This window comes from Phacochoerus africanus, chromosome 3 (genome assembly GCF_016906955.1).
Source record: "Phacochoerus africanus isolate WHEZ1 chromosome 3, ROS_Pafr_v1, whole genome shotgun sequence".
Lineage (NCBI taxonomy): Eukaryota > Metazoa > Chordata > Mammalia > Artiodactyla > Suidae > Phacochoerus > Phacochoerus africanus.
Window position 1 is genome coordinate 73,180,981 of NC_062546.1, and position 18,444 is coordinate 73,199,424.

At 34.8% G+C, this 18,444-nt stretch overlaps 1 protein-coding gene across 7 annotated transcripts in view; it reads right to left on the bottom strand.

Moving 5' to 3' along the window:
* The window catches only part of ARHGAP15 (Rho GTPase activating protein 15), a 619,215-nt gene extending 601,131 nt beyond the window's left edge, over window positions 1–18,084 (bottom strand). For 5 of the 7 annotated variants that reach the window (XM_047772000.1, XM_047772001.1, XM_047771999.1 and 2 more), the window contains exon 1: window positions 17,950–18,083. The gene's annotated coding sequence lies outside the window, so the exon portion shown is untranslated. Of the gene's footprint in view, window positions 1–17,949 lie in introns of all 7 variants that reach the window. The other 2 variants (XM_047772005.1, XM_047772004.1) reach the window with 1 other exon arrangement.
* Window positions 18,085–18,444: the final 360 nt, after the last annotated feature.

Sequence of the window (18,444 nt, forward strand, 5' to 3'; positions counted from 1 at the left end):
AGTACATTTCAACCTGTGATGGCTTATTTCCTACAATTTCATATTCTATAGTATTTATTTCTTAAAGGATCTGATTCAGTTGCAAAGCCCTTTTATCAAGCAGATTAAATCTAATCACACATTGATTGCAGTACACCAGGCTCCCTCTATCTCCATCTTGGCCTGCCTGAGTTAAAATATGGGGAAGCTGCATATTCCATAATTAGTGTTCAACAGCAATTAACGAGAGTCAGTAAGTGACAGTAGTAAAATGTGGCTGACATTTGTTTTATTTAGCAAATTTGTTATTGTATCCGATTAGTCTTTCCCTAATGCTCATGTCTTCAAACTCTGAATTGATTGAATTGAATTTCAGTGCCAAAAGGACATGTCTGAGAATGGGACAGTAATACAGTCCACTGCTGTGACAATAACAGCATCATTAAGATAAAATATTTCAGAATATCTTTTGAAATGTATTTTAAAATTGGTTTCTCTCTTGCTCAATTATATATGCATAAAATACATTTTAAATAGTTTGTGTTTATGTAAGTACCAGTGTTTGTGTACAAAAAGTTCAAAGAATTGTCACAAACCATACACATTTGTGTTACCACACCCAAACCAAGAAACTCAACATCATTAGCATTTCAGAAGTTGCCCCTCGCCAAAGCTCCCTTCCAGCAACTATCCACCACACTCCACCACTGATAGTCATCATTCTGTCTTCTTAGTCTTGCCAATTTTTGAACTTTACATAAATGGAAACCTATAATATATACTTTTTCTTTCTGGGATTATTTCACTCAAACCTTCATTTGTGTAGCTAATTGCTATGTGGGGAACTTGTGCAAAACTTTTGTTAATTCCTCTATTAGGATGTTTGTCCTTCTGTAACTGATTTGTAGTTGTTTTTATATTCTGATCTGTAGTTGTTAAGATATATGTTGCAATGATGACCTTTTTTTATTCCACTTGTAGATTGCTTTTTACTCTTAATCCTTTCATTAGCAGTTCTTAGTTTTAATGTATCCAATTTATCATTTATCTCCTTTTATGATCAGTGCATTTTTTTGTTCTCTTAAATCCTTGCCTAATCCAAGGCTATAAGGCTATATCTTCTTCTAAAAACATTTGTTGTTGAAACATTTGTTTTTAGAACTTGATTCTTCTGGAAATAATTTCTGTATTTGGTATGAGATAAGGACAAATTGCTATATGAATAACCCATTTACATATATATAAGTATATACATGTGTATATACATGTGCATCACACACATATATATATACGTGTATACATACATGTGTGTATGTACATTCCCAAGGACCTGTCATCTCTCGTGATTTATCTAGGTGAGAAAGGACAAGGATATGACTCTCCATCTGAAGGGAACAGATGCTGGATAGCTCTCCTATTCACAAACATTAACAGTAGATGCAGTTGTGTCTAATAATTGCGTAAATACCTGGTCACTGTCTAGGTAAATATTGGCAACTGGGGATCCAATGTGAATAGAAAAATTTACCCAACAGGTGGGAAGAAGCAACCATTCTGAGAGGAGCAACACCCAGAAGTTCAGATTTGCAGATGGCTAACACTTAGGAGGTTTTTTACTGTCAGAGTTCTGAACACTGGTTATTTGTGCAGAGCTAGATCAATTACCCACAAAGGAGACTGTCAGTAGAAGTAGGGCCTTAATCCTATCAAGAGAATTAGGCAATAAATGACCAGGTTTCCAACAGAGGAAACTGTGGTCAGGGACAAAACAAATGCTAATGAGGAAGGTGTGACTTGCTGAGGCACTGGAACTTGTAAATAAGAGAACTACACACTTGATTTGCGTATCACAAGTGCAGACTAAAAGCCATAATCACTTGTTATAATTTATTATTGAACTCAGGGAACTCCATTTCACTGGAATTAGTTAAAGATAACCAGCACTAAGCTAAGATTTCTTTTGGGAGTTAGGGTTAGAAATAGCTCAACTTTAGTTGAAAATGAAAAAAACTATCTCTAGTAGTAAGGAAGAAGAAAGCTGTAGAGCAGTGATTCTCAAGGGTCAGTGTGAGGAGCTTAATAAACATGCAGATTTCTTCATACCTTCCCAAGATATGCAGTTGAAGAGTAGGCTGAGAAAATACATATTTGGCCATCACCCTTGGTGATTCAGCTGCATGATGAACTTTGATGAGAAAGAAATCTACAGAATTATATAAAGTTATTTTTTTATTTCATATCTGCATTGTCCTAAAATTGTCACTAGTTACCACAGTATTTTATTTTTAAAGCCCATTGGTACTAGGTTCATATTTGTTAATAATCTTGGTCAAATTAAGATGCTGGGAGTAAATTTCACTTTGGGATATGCTGGTGGTTGGGAGAAGTAGTAAAGATCATAGTTGAGAATTGTGAGAAGTGAATAGGAAGATGAGTAGGTAGTATATAGATTGATACACAGACACTTAACGTGTGTGACAGTAATACTGTGAATACTCTATTTTGGATTAATTAAAATATGATGTTTAGCTATCTAGAACATACATCCAGTCCTAACTATTGCTACAAAATGAAATATTGTACATAACTGAAAAACTCTAAAGAATCATACCAAAAGCAATCTAAGTCTATGGTAAAACTCTGAGGTTTTTTTTTTTTTAATAGGTTTATATCATGAACTAAGTGAGGAAAATACCACCAATGTGAACACTTGGACAACAGTTCCCTTGCTTGTTAAACATCAAAGGATGTTTAGTGTGAGAACAAAACAAATGTCACAAAATATTGTTTTCATTCAAATTAAATCTGAATTTTGGGGGCAGTGAGGCTTTCTATGATGAAGCCAAGAATAGCAAAATAGCAAAAGATATTTAGAAGTTCATTATTTAAAGTAAAATTTTAAAGTAAAAGTTTTTCATTATTTTCCAATCCTTGTCTTTGAAAATCCTTCAATATGCTCCATATATTGTGTATCTTAAATTGCGTTCTTTCTAGGTTGGCTCTTTTAATGCTATTGTCTCTTGAAGAGCTTTAACTGCATTACTTAGAACCTCAATCCAGAATTTTTTAGTGGATATTTCCCATTTAAATAAGCCCTGTTTTGCTTCTCTTTCTCAAAGTAGAGTTCAGAGACCTCTTCTCAGCAGGTAGGAGGTAGAGAAGATGGTTAGATGCATTATTCAACTAGGTTCCAGATAACTGATGTTCCTGTAATTTGAAAAAGTGTAGCCAAATTTCCATCTTAATTTAGGCTCCCTATAAAGCTAAATATAGGTTTTTGGCTTGGGCACATTGAAGTCAAAAAGGAATCCATAAGTACATAGAATTTTAAAATGTCTATCAGGATTGTAAACCAACTATAATACAAAAAATAAAAATAATTTAAAAACAGGAGTTCCCGTCGTGGCGCAGTGGTTAACGAATCTGACTAGGAACCATGAGGTTGCGGGTTCGATCCTAGTACCCTTGCTCAGTGGGTTAACGATCCGGCGTTGCCATGAGCTGTGGTGTAGGTTGCAGACGCGGCTCGGATCCCGCTTTGCTGTGGCTCTGGCGTAGGCCAGTGGCTACAGCTCCGATTGGACCCCTAGCCTGGGAACCTCCATATGCCGTGGGAGCGGCCCAAAGAAATAGCAAACACACACACACACACACACACACACACACAAATAATAATAATAATAATAATAATAATAATAATTTAAAAATAGAAAAAAATGTCTATCAGGATTATCTATTTAACTAAAAAATTATAGAACAGTAATTCTATTTCTGTCTCCTGTATTACTTGTATCCACTGTCATGATGACTTCTGGAATTTAGAGATAATGATCTATTAATAGATAACAGATGTGATAAGATAGGTTCTACATTCACTCTTGGGTTACATTTCCTCATTCTATGCACTGTGAATTTCACATGTGTATGTGTGTGCATGCATGTATGCACATATGTTTAAATTGTTGTTACCATTATTATCACCACTCAAGATATAAAAAACTCTCTTTTATCTCCCATACAATTAGGCATCGATACAAGTATTGATGTTCTGGTCCATATTCCATATCATCAGGGAACCTAAGGGTTACTATATTTGCAATTATTTAGACAAGTCAACCTTTTGGAAACATAGTTTAATGGTTAAAAAAATACATTGAGAGGGTTTGGCAGCAGAATAGTTTGTTCTTCCAAATAAGGAAAATGAACCTAGTTGTGAAAGTCAGACAAACAAAACAAAGACCTAAATTAAAAAGTTATACATAATGGAGATTTTTCAAAGAGTAAGTGAATGTGCTAGTCAGTCTCTAAACATTTATTAGGATTTTTTGCGTTTGCAGAAGTTATTTGGAGGACTTCATTTCTCTCTAATCATTACATCCTGCTCCTGCTTTCTTAGGAGCAGCTATAAATTCAAGAAGAGGTGGAACACCGGCAGACTGCCAACCAAATTCAACCCACAGACATATGTTGTTGGGCCTGAACAATGTTTTGGAGTGTTTTGAATCAGTTTCCAATTGAAATATGAGGATTTTTACTTGAAAAAAAAAGTGTATATCTGTGTGTCTTCTCTCAAAAAATGGTAAGATGTGAAAAACTTGTCAAGGTATGCGTGATAACTGTCAATTGGAGGTGGGCAGCTTCAGCATCTTGTAAACAGGGTAAGTTCTCCCTGATGCAAACATTCTTTCTTTTCTGCTTTAATTTGCAGAAATAACCTGACTTATCTGGGAATATCTGTGACTATGACTCCAGGTGTCAATAACCTCTAGGTGCATTGCTTCTCTTAATGTGTGGGTTGAGCAGAATTTCTGCTACATATCAAATTAATATAATTTTCAATATGCTATCATTTTAAAATCCAAGCTGGTAGGACTGAAAATGAGGAACAAAACCAAGAGACTGAATTGTACCTCTGCTTTAGAAAGAGGTTCTTGAAGATTAACATTATTTCATTTATTTATACAGGTTTTTCCACCTGATCTCAAATCACCAAGAGTAGGATATTTGTTCTCTTTACTATGGTTAAACAAGTTCCCATCTGCCCCTCCCTGCTCCTCACCCCTGCTCTGACCGCCTTTACTGTTCCTATAATATGTTGGCAGATAGATTTGTTCTGTGTTCTCTCTTTGAATTGTGTGTCCCTTCTGACAAATTGACTGTGGGCCCTTTAAAATCAGACACTATCTTTTTTCAGTGTTGTTGCTTTGCATTGTATCGAGAATATTAGCAGCACTTGGAGCCTGTCTGAAATTCCCTACCTCTAATTCCCTCAGTACTATGAGCATTTCCAACAAGTTCAGGTTTGCCACTATATTAGAATGGTTGTGAATCCAATACCTAAGTGTCACTGGATTCTCATGCTTCTTTCCTACTTCTCCACATTAAAAGCTGCCAAATGGCCAGGGGAAGTCAGAGCAATCACTGCATCTCACCTTGCCCCCATCCCTGACTCAAGTCATACTCTCCACCCATCTGCCATGCTGACTATCTCTGGTTTTCCTTTCAAGCTATTGTCCCACTCTAAAACTGCAACCCATTTTTTAATCCCCTTACTTCTATCCTAAAGCCCCCGGGCTATAGGATGCAGCTATTTCTCCAGAGACAGCATCACAGCCACTTCCCATTGCCACACTTTGCTGTTATTCTATAGATATCCTAAAACCAAGTACTTTCAGAATTAGGACTGAGATTGGTGAACTCATTCAACATCCATACATGGATTCCTGAGCAGGTTTCCCCAGGGGAAAAACAAAAGAGAATAAAAACAGAAAAAGACTTTGATAACTGTATCAGCACCTTAGACCCTGGACTTGACAACATCTTTTTTTATTGTTTTCCTCACAATGATTTTGTGAGGACCACCCTGTGTCATGAATAATCTATGTTAATACTTTACAATCCTAGGCAAAAATTAGATATAATATAAAACTGAATGAGGAAAATTCTACTGTTTTTTCCTCTCTCCTAGTCTCTATGGTTCTTCCTTGCTTTATTTTAATCTTGGGTCCAAGAGTCAGTGGTTGCTTTCCATTTTTTGAATTGATCGGTGTGATAAATATTAATTCTTAAAAATTAAAGGGTATTTTTAGTTAGCCCACATCTTGAGCTGTTCGAAGGAAAATTTCCATATCAGCCAAAAATTGGTAAACAAAAAAAGAGTGAGCCTTCTTCCCTCTCCCCACTCAGCTATACTATACTCCTCCACACAGCTGCATTGAGGAAATGAAACTAATAGCAAGAAATTGCTTTTGATGAGTTTCATAATCTTATAATACTTAGAACTGAAATAAACCAAAATTATCCTGGAATGATTTTTATATCACAATGAAGGGTAAAAATGGTCATCATTTGATTCAAGACAACCTGATAAAACAATTACTGCTATGACTACTAGTCACACTACATTTAACCTTTCTAAAGCAATACTGTGTGTCACAAACTAGACAAAGGTCTTTATATACATTATTATTTTTTTATCTTGTGAGGAAACTCCTTGTTTTATAGAGGAAATTCAGGCAGACAGATTAAGTAACTTGCACAAAATAACATATCCAGCGAGGGTGGAGCTAGGGACCAAAATTTGTTTTTTCTGACTTCCTAGGGAGTGCTCTTAATATCTTTACTACCTCCATAAGAAAAAAAGTTTGGGACCAGAATTTGAGAGAAATATGTTCTCAGCATGTCCTCAACCAATTCTATTTCTCTAAGCTTCCTTGTTTTCTACTAAATCTTCTGTTTTTCCCACTAACTTGCTAGAATAATTATGTAAAAATAATTATGCAAAATCACTTTTAGAACTCTAAATAGAGTATATATAAATAATAGACATTCTTCCTTTTTAAAATTAACCTGAACCCAGCCTTCACCCTGAAGATGTAAAATAAATCTTAAATAGGCAAAATAAAGAGGCAAGAGAAATAGGACCATGATAGTAAGACCAAGACTCCTTTGCCACAGTTTAGAAAGACTTAATGCATGATCAAATTAGTAACCACGACAATAAGTGAACATGAAGAGAAGTTAAATGGATGTCCCTAACAATGGCAATTGATTAGATGTATGGACAGGACTCCATGGAGATTCCAAGCTTACTTATTTAGGTGATTTGAAAAATAGGGGCATCTTAACTGAAGCTGGAAAGAGAATGAGGATTCTGGAGGAAAGATTATGTGTTTAATTTGGGACATATACACTTTGAACTGCTGATGGGCTATATGGAAGAAGCATCAAGTGACAATTGGAACCAGGAACAATATTGGGAGAGAAGCCAAGGCCAAGACAGAATTTAAGAAATATATTGAAGAATTAAGTCTAAATCATAAGCATGGATATGAATAGAAAAATAGTCTTGTGAGGAAAAAAGACGGTTTAAAGCTGTGCCATCCACCAGAAATAATGTGTCACACAAGTAATTTAAAATTTTCTGGGTAAAATGAAACAAATAATATATCTTGATAATAAATTTTATTTAACCCACTATGTCAAAATTAAATTTTAGAATATAATCCATGTAAAAATAATAATGAGATGTTTTACATCCTTTTTATTTGTACTGTCTTCAAAATCTGGTGTTTTTCTACACTCAACTTAGAAGAGCGATATTTCAAGTTAAATGCTAAGTAGCTATCTGTGGCTAGTTTATACCATAATGGATAGATTGGACATAAAGAATTCGGGGAACTCAGAGCTGAAAGAAGACATAGGGTTCAAAGAAAAAGAGGAATAGAAAGAGTATAACAAAAACTAAGGCAAAAAAATAATTTCTTCCTCACATATTTTATAACATCTCTATGTAAGGCAATATAAAGAGTGAATGAGCAACAGATTTTCCACAAATGGAATAGTTTTAGATATCAAAGTAGGATCATTTTAGGGCCCAATGATCATAAATGAAATCCAGTATTGCTTAACTGCTGACACCTAACAGGCTTAGAAATTATAGTGGGTCATAGAGAAAATAACACAGATTTTGCATTATCAGATCTGCCCACAAATATTGGCCCAGGCTGCCAAAGAGCATTATGAATTTTGGCACTTAACCACTTAACCTAAGCACCCTTATCTTTAAAATGGGAATACTCACATGATTTTTGTGGATAGCAAATGCTATTAGGTATGAAAAAGCACCTGATACATAATACACATTGAATAAATCATAGTATGACGATTATTAACAATTCTACTCTAATAACTTATATTGATGAATGTCTCATGCTACTGAAAGTCTCTAGAGAATAAGGGGATATTGCTTGTTCTTGGTAAGACCATAGTATCTATCATAGTGTTGGAGACACCATTGTGGTATGTAATACTTTCCTTCCTTCCTTCTACTGCCTTTAGGAGAACCATCAAGGTATATAGACAGAGCCTCAGTGGTATTATACACAGGTTCGGATTACTTGATCTCCCACTGCTTACGGCAAAACAATACATAAGAAGAATATGGACTTCACTGCTCAGTTTCTAATATGAAATTAACTTAATATTCTAATATGAAATTAACTAAAGCAGAAAGATAAGAAAAAAAATTTTCCTTTGACTCAGCACCCAACATCCTGAGCATTCCACCTTTCACAGCTCTTTTAAAAAGAAATTTAGTTTTGACTCTAAGCTTGGCATTACATCAGCAGAGACCAAACAAAACATTTTTTAAGTGTTTAGGAAATGAATCTGAAGTAAACAAAATTATTGAATTTTAAAACCATGGTTTTAGAAAAATAGCTTAATATTTAAATGCTTTGAGGTAGTTGGGCTTTTCCCTCAGTTTACAGAAGTATGTTTTTAGATGGAGGATTATCTGTTCTGAATTTCATAAAAGTGCCATAATATCAATTAGATGCAGAATTCCAATCCAACCTTTCATCACCAGGTTACTCAAAACGAACCCTTGAAGTGTCACTTGTTTGAAACACATTTCTAGCTGCTCTTACCCTAAATTTACCTTATTTTTAGACCCAGTAGAAGTCACAAATCTCCAGGAAGCTTTCTACCTGACTCTACAGTCCATGGTCAGCATTTACACCACTTATTTTTTCACTAGTCAGATATTCATCGAGTGTTCATTATAGCCCATCTTTGTTCTAGGTTCTACATATTCAGTAGTGAAAAAACAGACAAGATTAATACTCTCAAGGACCATTCAGTCCATGGTAATGATAGCCACTAAACAATTTCATATGTATTAATAATTCCTCATATCTAAAATGCTAGTTAAGCAAACAAAGGTAGAGTGATTAGAAAGCCTGGCAAGTCATTTAAAAGGACTAAATTAATTTAATATAATAGAATGTTATTTGGAATGTTTTTGTTGAGTTGTATGATTTAAGTTTCTGGCTACTCCTTGGAGAATGACTGTTATTTAAAAAAAGTAGAATTGGGAGATGAGTCTGGAGAATTCAGAAGTAACAAGTGATAGAGGTGGTGAGAAGCGATTAAATTTGGGATATTTTGATTTGCATTTGCTCCTTGTTTAATGCCTAATTCATCCCTGCTAGGAGAAAATCAGTTAAATAAAAACCCAAGATACCTAATCAACATTTATAAATATAAAAATGCATGAATATATTTAAAATATGGGTTTATATAAGTAGGAACAATTTTTAAAAATTGTACATGAAATATAAAAGTATATTCATTAAATTTCATTTTTCTGTATTTTTTTCTTTACCAATATTTTAAATATTTATGAAACTTAGTCTTCTTGCCCTCGGAGTGTACATAATGATAAATCACAGCAAGGAAAAACAATTTTAGTATCAAAAAACCTGACTGGAAGGTTCTATGAGTTAACTTTTCAGCCTTCTTGAGTTCATTCAAAATCTTCAAATCAACCTTGCTCCATATATTTTGTATTGATTTTTCTCTAACTTGAAACTAGAAAGTGAATTAGTAAGTGTGTTTTATTTATAATTGTGATGTCATCTAAATGTTACATATTGTAGTATGTTCATTTAACAGGGTTTTTTTGGGAAAATTCATTATACTAACAATCAGAAAATTATAAACAAATAAAAAGAGCCATTTGTGTGAAAAAAAAAAAAGGCATAACTTTTCAAGAGCCATTATTGAGAAAAACAAACAGGATCATGGGAGGTAAGTAAACAGGATTATTTTGTAAGCTTTGCTTATTGCTGATTAACTGGATGTGGATTAGGGTGGGGAGTGTGAGAGAAACTGAGGATAACACTTAATTTTTTTGCCCTGAACAGAGAGATGAATTTGAATGGCCATTAAATGAGATAAATGAAAACAGGGAAAAAGCAGTTTGGGTTGGGGGCAGGTGGGGAGTAATTAAGAGTTTAGTTTTGAATATTCTCATTTTGGCATCTTTATGAAACATTCAAGAGGATATGATAGCTAGGCAATTGCATTTATAGTTTTAGTGCTGAAAAAAAAAGTTTGGTCTTGAGATCTAATTAAAATATGGCACTAAATAATATCACCTAGCAATAAACTAAGAGGACAAGAACTGAGAACAGAAAGGTTGGAATCTGAAGATTGAGTGCAGGACATTTTAACAGTTAGAGGGCTGGATAGTGAGGTAGAGTTAGCAGAGGAGAGAGAGAAGGAGCATCCAGTTAGTTTTGGAGAAAAACTGGGAGAATGAAAGATCCTAGAAGTCAAATGAAGAAAGAGTTTCAACAGGGAAGAAGGGTTCAGTTGTATTAAATGCAACTCAGAAAATGGGTGATATGAAGACACATAAATAACCATTGGGTTTAGTAAGGTAAAACCATTGGGACTCTGACAATAGCCTGTTCCTAGGGCATTGCATTTATACTTACAAATTTATATTTAAATTCTTGTGTTTGTGCACTAAGCTACCTAAGAAGTTTTTACTGGATAAATAGATAGAACACTGATTCTTTGTATCCCCAATAATTCCTAGCACAGCACAATGTACCTGGAGCTCAAAATTATTTATAGAATTGAGTTTAAATTGGCCTGATGCCCACCAAAGGAGAAAAACCAGTTTTAAAATTCACAGTTGATACATATTTCTGACTGTGTCCCTTTGCGAACAGTAGAAAATTGACAGAACAATACTGTAGACAAGCTATAATAGAAAAAATAAAAATAATTTATTAAAAAATAAAAAATAAAATTCACCATTGTATTGTATGTTTTTTGATAAGTCCACTTTTTTTTTTTTTTTTTTTTTGTAAGGACAGCACCCATGGCATATGGAATTTCCCAGGCTAGGGGTTAAATCAGAACTACAGCTGCCAGCCTGCACCACAGCCCCAGCAACATGGGATCCCAGCCGCATCTGCACTTATACCACAGCTCATGGCAATGCTGGATCCCTGACCCACTGACCCACTGAGCAAGGCCAGGCATTGAAGCCGCATTCTCATGGATATTAGTCAGATTCATTTTCACTGCGCCACAAGGAGACCTCCCGATAAGGCCAATTTTTAAAATAAGATAGTCTGCCTATTTGGCATCCTCTAAAAATATCCACCTCTCAACAAATGTGCTTTCCTACCATTTCAAAGAAGAGAGAATACATGAAGCAGGTATTCCTCTCCTTACTTCTTATCTATATCCAGTTCATCTACATACACACCCATTAATGTGTTCTTCTGTCTGTTTCAGGTTAATTTATCTGCTTGACCTAGTGAATACACCCATCTGTCTTAGTATCCTCTGAGACCTTGTTGGATTTCTGGGTATAAATTTCTTTATTGTTATTCCTTTTCTCCTTTCCTTCATGTCAACTTTCACGTTTCATCCTTTTTAGCTACTGCCTTTTTCAAGCTTTTATAAAAGGGGTATTTTACATATGCTAGTTCCAATTCTTTACCTCCTTTAATGTCTCATTCTAGACTTGAACCTGACTAATGCTTTTGGATCTTAATTATACAGTTAAAAAAGGATACATTCTCTTATTGAGAAAAGCACGTAGATCTTTAAACTTTTAAAAACAAGCTTAACCTCATTCCTGATAAGAGAAATATCACATAAAACTATATTGAGATACATTTTTCTACAGACTGGCAAAACCGGAAATGTTTGGTCATACAATCTGTTGGAAAAGTTATGGAGCTTCCATCAGCAATATCATTAAGTGATGGTGGAAATTCAAAAAGTTACAACTAACATGGAGGAGATCTTGGGAATAACTATCAAAATCATTTTATCTCTTAGATTAAAAATAAGCAATATATCTGGGAATTCATTCCATAGGTATATTTTCAAATGTACACAGTTATATTAAAACATTCCTTGTATTAGCAAAAAATTAAAACCACCCATGACTCTTTTAATAAAAGACTGATTAAATTAAGTGTGATATATACACATAATGTAATACTGTATAGCTATAAATAGATTACTTGACAGTTTCTTATTTTTATGATTAAAACATCATCAAAATATTACTAAAAGAAAAAAGTGGAGAGGTACATATGCTTTACTACCTTTAATATAATAAAGATATACACATATATGTACATATACACATAGATGCTTTTAACGTAAAGCAACTATGAAGTATTTTTAAAAGTTATGAATAGTGGTTACCTATTGGGTTAAAGTGGGAATAAGTAGAGGTATATAGAAATAGGAACCTAAGAAAGATTTTCATTAAAATGTTTACATATTAAGTTTTATTTGTTCTTAAATCATTTCACTGTATCATTTATTCTCTAATGAAAAACAAACAAACCTTCACAATATGAAGAAAAAAAAAATTGGAACCACAGCCTGTATAAGAACATCAAGGCACCTGGGGTGGTGAGCTCGTGACTTGCTTTACAGGAAAAGCTCCCTTCCCAGACTACAACAATTACTGCAAATCACCCTAAAGAACATGTTACTAATAGTGAGGTACATGGAAGAAGCAAATAAATCCTGATGCTAGACAGCCCGACCAGATGCAAGATGCGGACAACCAACTATGGATTTCCCTTGCTCAACAACCCTGTAATTCTTAGTCATGATCTGTACACCAGGTCCACTCTATAGGAACCTCAAACTATCTGCCCCAAACTCCTACTAAGTATAATTATAACCAACAACATTAGACAAGTCACTCTTCCTTGGAAATCCTCTGATACTCCATGTTTTGTGCCTTGACATACTCCCTCCCTATCTCTTGGAACCTTTCTTATCTCCTCAGTCCTAGTCTTCTCTGGAAACTACCAGAGTACATCCTCCCCCACCTTGCCTGGGTCCCAGCTTTTATTCACAGGGATGCATTCCAAGACCCGCATTGGATGTGCGAAATCACAGGCAGTACGAAATCCTATATATCGTTTTCCCTATACATACGTACCCAGGATAAAGTTTAATTCATAAATGAGGCAAATGAGAGATTAACAACCACCAAAAAATAAAATAGAACAATTACAGAAATATATTGTACTAAAAGTTATGCGAATGTAGTCTTTCTCACACACAATTAAGGTATTGTACAAAGTTAATGCCTTTTTCATCTTTGTTAAGGACTTACCACGCACTGCAGCATAACTTTAGCAGTTCCAGGTGCGACGCAAAACAAACACGGATTTCTTTTCCCTGCTTCACAATTTAGCCAATAGAAGATTCAGGTTTGTTTTTACCTTAGATCTCAGCAACCTCAGCATGAGAATTTTTTTCTTTCACCTTTTCAATTAGAGGAAGCACTTTACGGCTCTCGGCATAGCTGAAAGGCCAGGAGCACTCCTCTGGCCCTTTGGGGCCAGTATTAAGTGAAATAAGGGTGACGTGACGTGACGTGACGTGAGTACACGCACGGAGAATCCACACTGTGAACCTGAGAAGGCACCGGCATGGATCCGAGAGCAACGGGGGTGCTGAGTGACTCTAGCGGGGAGAGGGGGCCACAAGATGATTCCCCGCCTAAAAAGGACAGCGGGAATTTCTTCACACTACCTCAGAAAGGTGAGCAATTTGAAACTTATGAATTATTTCTGGAATTTTCCTTCTAAATTTCAAACCGTAGTCGACTGCGGATAGCTGAAACCTTGGAAAGCAAAACTGTGAAGGGGCAACTACTATACAAATATTTTTTTCCAAAGTTGTCCTGATTTCTCTGACTGGATATAATCAAATGATATAACACCTGCGAAGTTCTGTATGTTACTGCCCCCTACACAACTGGGAGAACAAAAGGTTTAGTAAAATTCTGAATCCTGTTGGAAAGGTTTTTATATCTTTTGGTGGTACTTGACACATTTTGTTGGCATTTTAATTATTAATATAATTATACTAGATTATAAGCTTTTAGAAGACAGGTCTTGCAGGGCAGGGGGTTGTACATGGAGTAGCTCTTGGTAAATATTTTTTTAATTCAGTTTAATTGAAACCCTTGCTTATTTCAGACCTGCCCTTAAACTAACACGGTATTTGACTGATTTTAGGATTCAGAAAAATTTAAGTACTGCTTTAAAATGTGGCCTCCTGTGGCTGTGCTGTAGTTTTCTCTGGCTTTTAGGTATAAGACAAGACATCACTTTTCATCTGGGGGAAACATTTTAGTTCCGAAGTGTGGAGACTCTGCTTTTCAGCTAAGAGTCCACATGTTACAGGAGCATGAGTGGGCCAGTGACCCAGGCCCCCACATTTATATGTCTCAGAGGCAGTGATCTGCTCAGTATGGTCACCTCACGTGACCCGCTGCAGTCCAATCAGATCTCTACCTGAGGTACCTTTTACTGTGCTAATTGGGGGAAAGGCATTTTTCTATAAAAAGGATCAGATGTAAACCCAAAGCTTTCTGATCAGCTTTGTGTGAGCTTCTGCCAGAGATGGCTTGTAACAGAGTGAAGTAAAAAAAAAAAAAAAAAAAAAAAAGAAAGAAAAAGAACTAAGGAATGAGGAAAATGATCTTGATAAATCCTGAGTGAGATGCGGAATCTAGCCCAACTTTACTTTCCTTGGATTTTAGGTTCTACAAATCAGGGTTTATCGCTATTGCCTAGGCTAATTTTAGCTTATTTTCTCTCATTTGCAAACAAAGGAGTTTTGTCTATATATAAGCTCAAATTTAGAATTCATAGAATTACATTTTAAAGATTAGGTATATAACATTTATCCTGTGGTGCAAAAAAGTATTACCCAAAGTGTTACATTCAGGATATTATTTTTAAAATACATATTAAACAGTTGACTATTTTAAATATTGAGTGTATGGGAATAACAAAATAGTGTGAAGGTGTAGTGCAATTGATTTTCATCTACTACAACAACTGTGTATATTTCTTCAGGAATGTTTTAGAGAAAAGGGCACATCTCTGTGACGGACCCTTCATGGAACACATTCTCAGAAATTCTCTGTATAAATGCTACAGATAGCACCAGTAGTTAACAAAATACTCTTTCTCCCTCAAATTATTTCCCTCAACCAATTTGCCATGACATCAGTCTCCTCATTTGAGACAGAGATCCTCAATATTTAGCTATTCCCCTGCTTCCTGTCTACTGAGAGACGTTATTAAGATTGTACTAGGAGAAGAAGGCGAGGCCTGCATTATAAGTTACAAGAAATGAAGCTCTAGAACTTTCTCCTGTGGGCATTATCAGATGCCCTAACTTTTGGTAAAAGTACATTTTAAGAACAATGGGAGTGGAATGGAAGAAAAGTGGGGTCTATTTCTCTAGGTACCAAGACTGGGGGACCTTAAGTAAGAGACAGAGTAGACTGCTCTAGGATAGAACGTTTAAAAAGAACAAGAGATGGAATATCAAGGGGGCGGAGGCTGGAAATACCTCCTTTCTGAATATTGCTAAATCCTGGCCCCAAGTAGAAAGCACATTTTTTTTTTTTTTGTCTTTTTGCCATTTCTTGGGCTGCTTTCATGGCATACAGAGGTTCCCAGGCTAGGGGTAGAATCGGAGCTACAGCCACAGGCCTACGCCAGAGCCACAGCAACGCGGGATCCGAGCCGCGTCTGTGACCTACACCACAGCTCACAGCAATGCCGAATCCTTAACCCACTGAGCAAGGCCAGGGATCGAACCCACAACCTCATGGTTCCTAGTCGGATTCGTTTCTGCTGTGCCATGACGGGAACTCCCAGAAAGGACATTTTTTAAAATGACTTTCCAAATGAAATCTTCTGTACACTTTTTATTTCACCAAAATTTGTTTTTATTCACTTAAAATATATAAAAGTATAGTCACTTATAATAACTCATTTGTAATTTACCCTCTTAAGATTTTGTCTGCACATTCAAGAGATAATGCTCTAGTAGTTTTCACAAACAATTCTGAGAGTATCTTAGTATACAATTCTGTCATCTCTGCTTGTTGCTATTTATAAATCCATATTATGTATGTTTAATTCTTAATTTTACACATACTGCATAAAATATTTGCATTTTAATTTAACAGCTTCTGCAAAAAATAATCATTTTACAAATAATTAGATTTTTTAAAATATTAAATCATTTTAAAAACTGTAGTGAACTTTTTCAGTACCAAATGCTTATTTGGATATTCATTCTTGCTAAGTGTAAGTTAGTACATATGTTTATTCATATGATGTTCTTTTATGATAAAATGAAATAAAGTAGTAATATATCAACCAAAACTATCTGAATTATAAAGCTTCTGTAAATACAGAGGTTCAGAACCACAATATTGAAGACAGACTTAAATAATGCTTTCCATTGTGAGGAAATGCAGCAAATTGAAAAGCTAATCAGAATATCAAAGCAAATACATATTACCAGGATTCTCTTATACTCCTAACAATAAAAAGTATATTGAACAGCAAGTCTTAATCTCTATTTTGTCATGATCATTTTAATAGTCAACAAGTAGCTAGCTTTAGTATTGACAATTGAAGAGGTCTTAAGATGGAGTGTTCTAGTATAACCAATAATTTCCTACCAAATTGACCACATCAAAAAACATTTATGAGTCTTACAATAGAAGACAATAAAAGAAAAGAAAATTGTTGCCACTTATCAACCCTGTAACCATTTTTTAATAACACAAAAAATAGGTGTTGTGGGGGCTATCATTTCCCCCATCCAACAGCACAATAAAAATAATATTATGGATGAATGGATCATATCTGGAGCTTTTATTAAAATTCCTTCAAAAATCTACAGTCAGATTTATTTTAGGTATTTGTCTCTGAGATTAACAGTACTTTTTTTATTTTTCATGCATGTGTTATAGCACACAAAGACATTCTGTAAAAGCAAGAAGTCAGTATAAAAGTTCTTGTCAATTTATGGTTAACAAATTTTTTAAATGTCTAAGGTTATTGTTTTGGAAATCTCATAGAAGGAAACTTATGTAATTATGCAAATAACAGAAGTATATTTCTAATTTGCCTCTTTTCCCAGAAGTAACCTTCAGTGAAGTCAGCTATGACTTCTCTTTTAAACACAGAGTTTTGCTTATGAAATAGAAACTTGCCTTCATTTTACTCTATATCTTAAATAAAATTTAGGAAAAAAAATAAAATGTCATGGTAGCTTTCTTTTGCATTTAAAAATTTCACTGCTTTTAAATAACTATTTAATAAGCAAAACATTTGATATACTACACTGTTTCAAGGGTTTCCTCATGCTAATTTTAATACAACACTTTACAGTGAGCATCTTTCATGCTGGATGAAATTCAGATGTTATTTCTTATTATTACAAAATGCCTTTTCCTCTATTTTCTGAATCTTAAAGAGTACATATTTTTATAAGTTAGTTAAAGATGCAAATCCCAAATTTTCTCTAGTAGTTATTATTAAAAGCACTTTAAAACTAAAACTACAGTTTTAATATTTTCATCTAAAATCTCAGTGTAATATCTGTAACAGATTTTAGAATTTAACAGTTGCAAATGTAAAAACAATATTCTTCTTTTACCAAAGGAAACAAACTGATGTTTCAGGCACAGGTGAAAACATCACAATTTTGTAGGAAAAGTTTATAGGTTCACACCAAAGCATAGGATACTCTGCAAACATTTTCAAGTTTAAATCGCAGGCTCTTTATAAAGTTAAACTCTCTTACCTTTTCTCAGTGCTGACCTGTTATTGAAACTGCCATCAACTTCTGTTAATGACTCTTTCAACAAAAACGGAAAACAGTAAAGCAAGTCACATGTCGTAAGAGTAGGCCTAGGTTGGATGCTGCTTAATTTCAGTACTGGAGAAAAAAAAAAAAGAGGTGGGGGGGGTGGAGTGAGCATAAAAACTTTAAAATAAAACCACTTCCTGCATAGATACCGTTAACCACACACATCACATCATTGCTCGATTTGAAGAAATTGCCTTGTATAGTCAACAATACTGTTATTTTTCAGTGTGATTGAAAATTTTCAGATACTGTACGCTTGTAAAGTTTTCATAATTTTGATTTAATAGGGCAAAATATGTGGTTAAAAATTTAGCAGGGGGAGGAGCAGGCTGCTAAGCACTGAAGACACTTCCTCTTTTTCTGCCTTCTAGCAAGGGCTTAAAGCCTAAGTCCCTACTCTACTCCATGGGTTGGAGCATGTCCACAGGC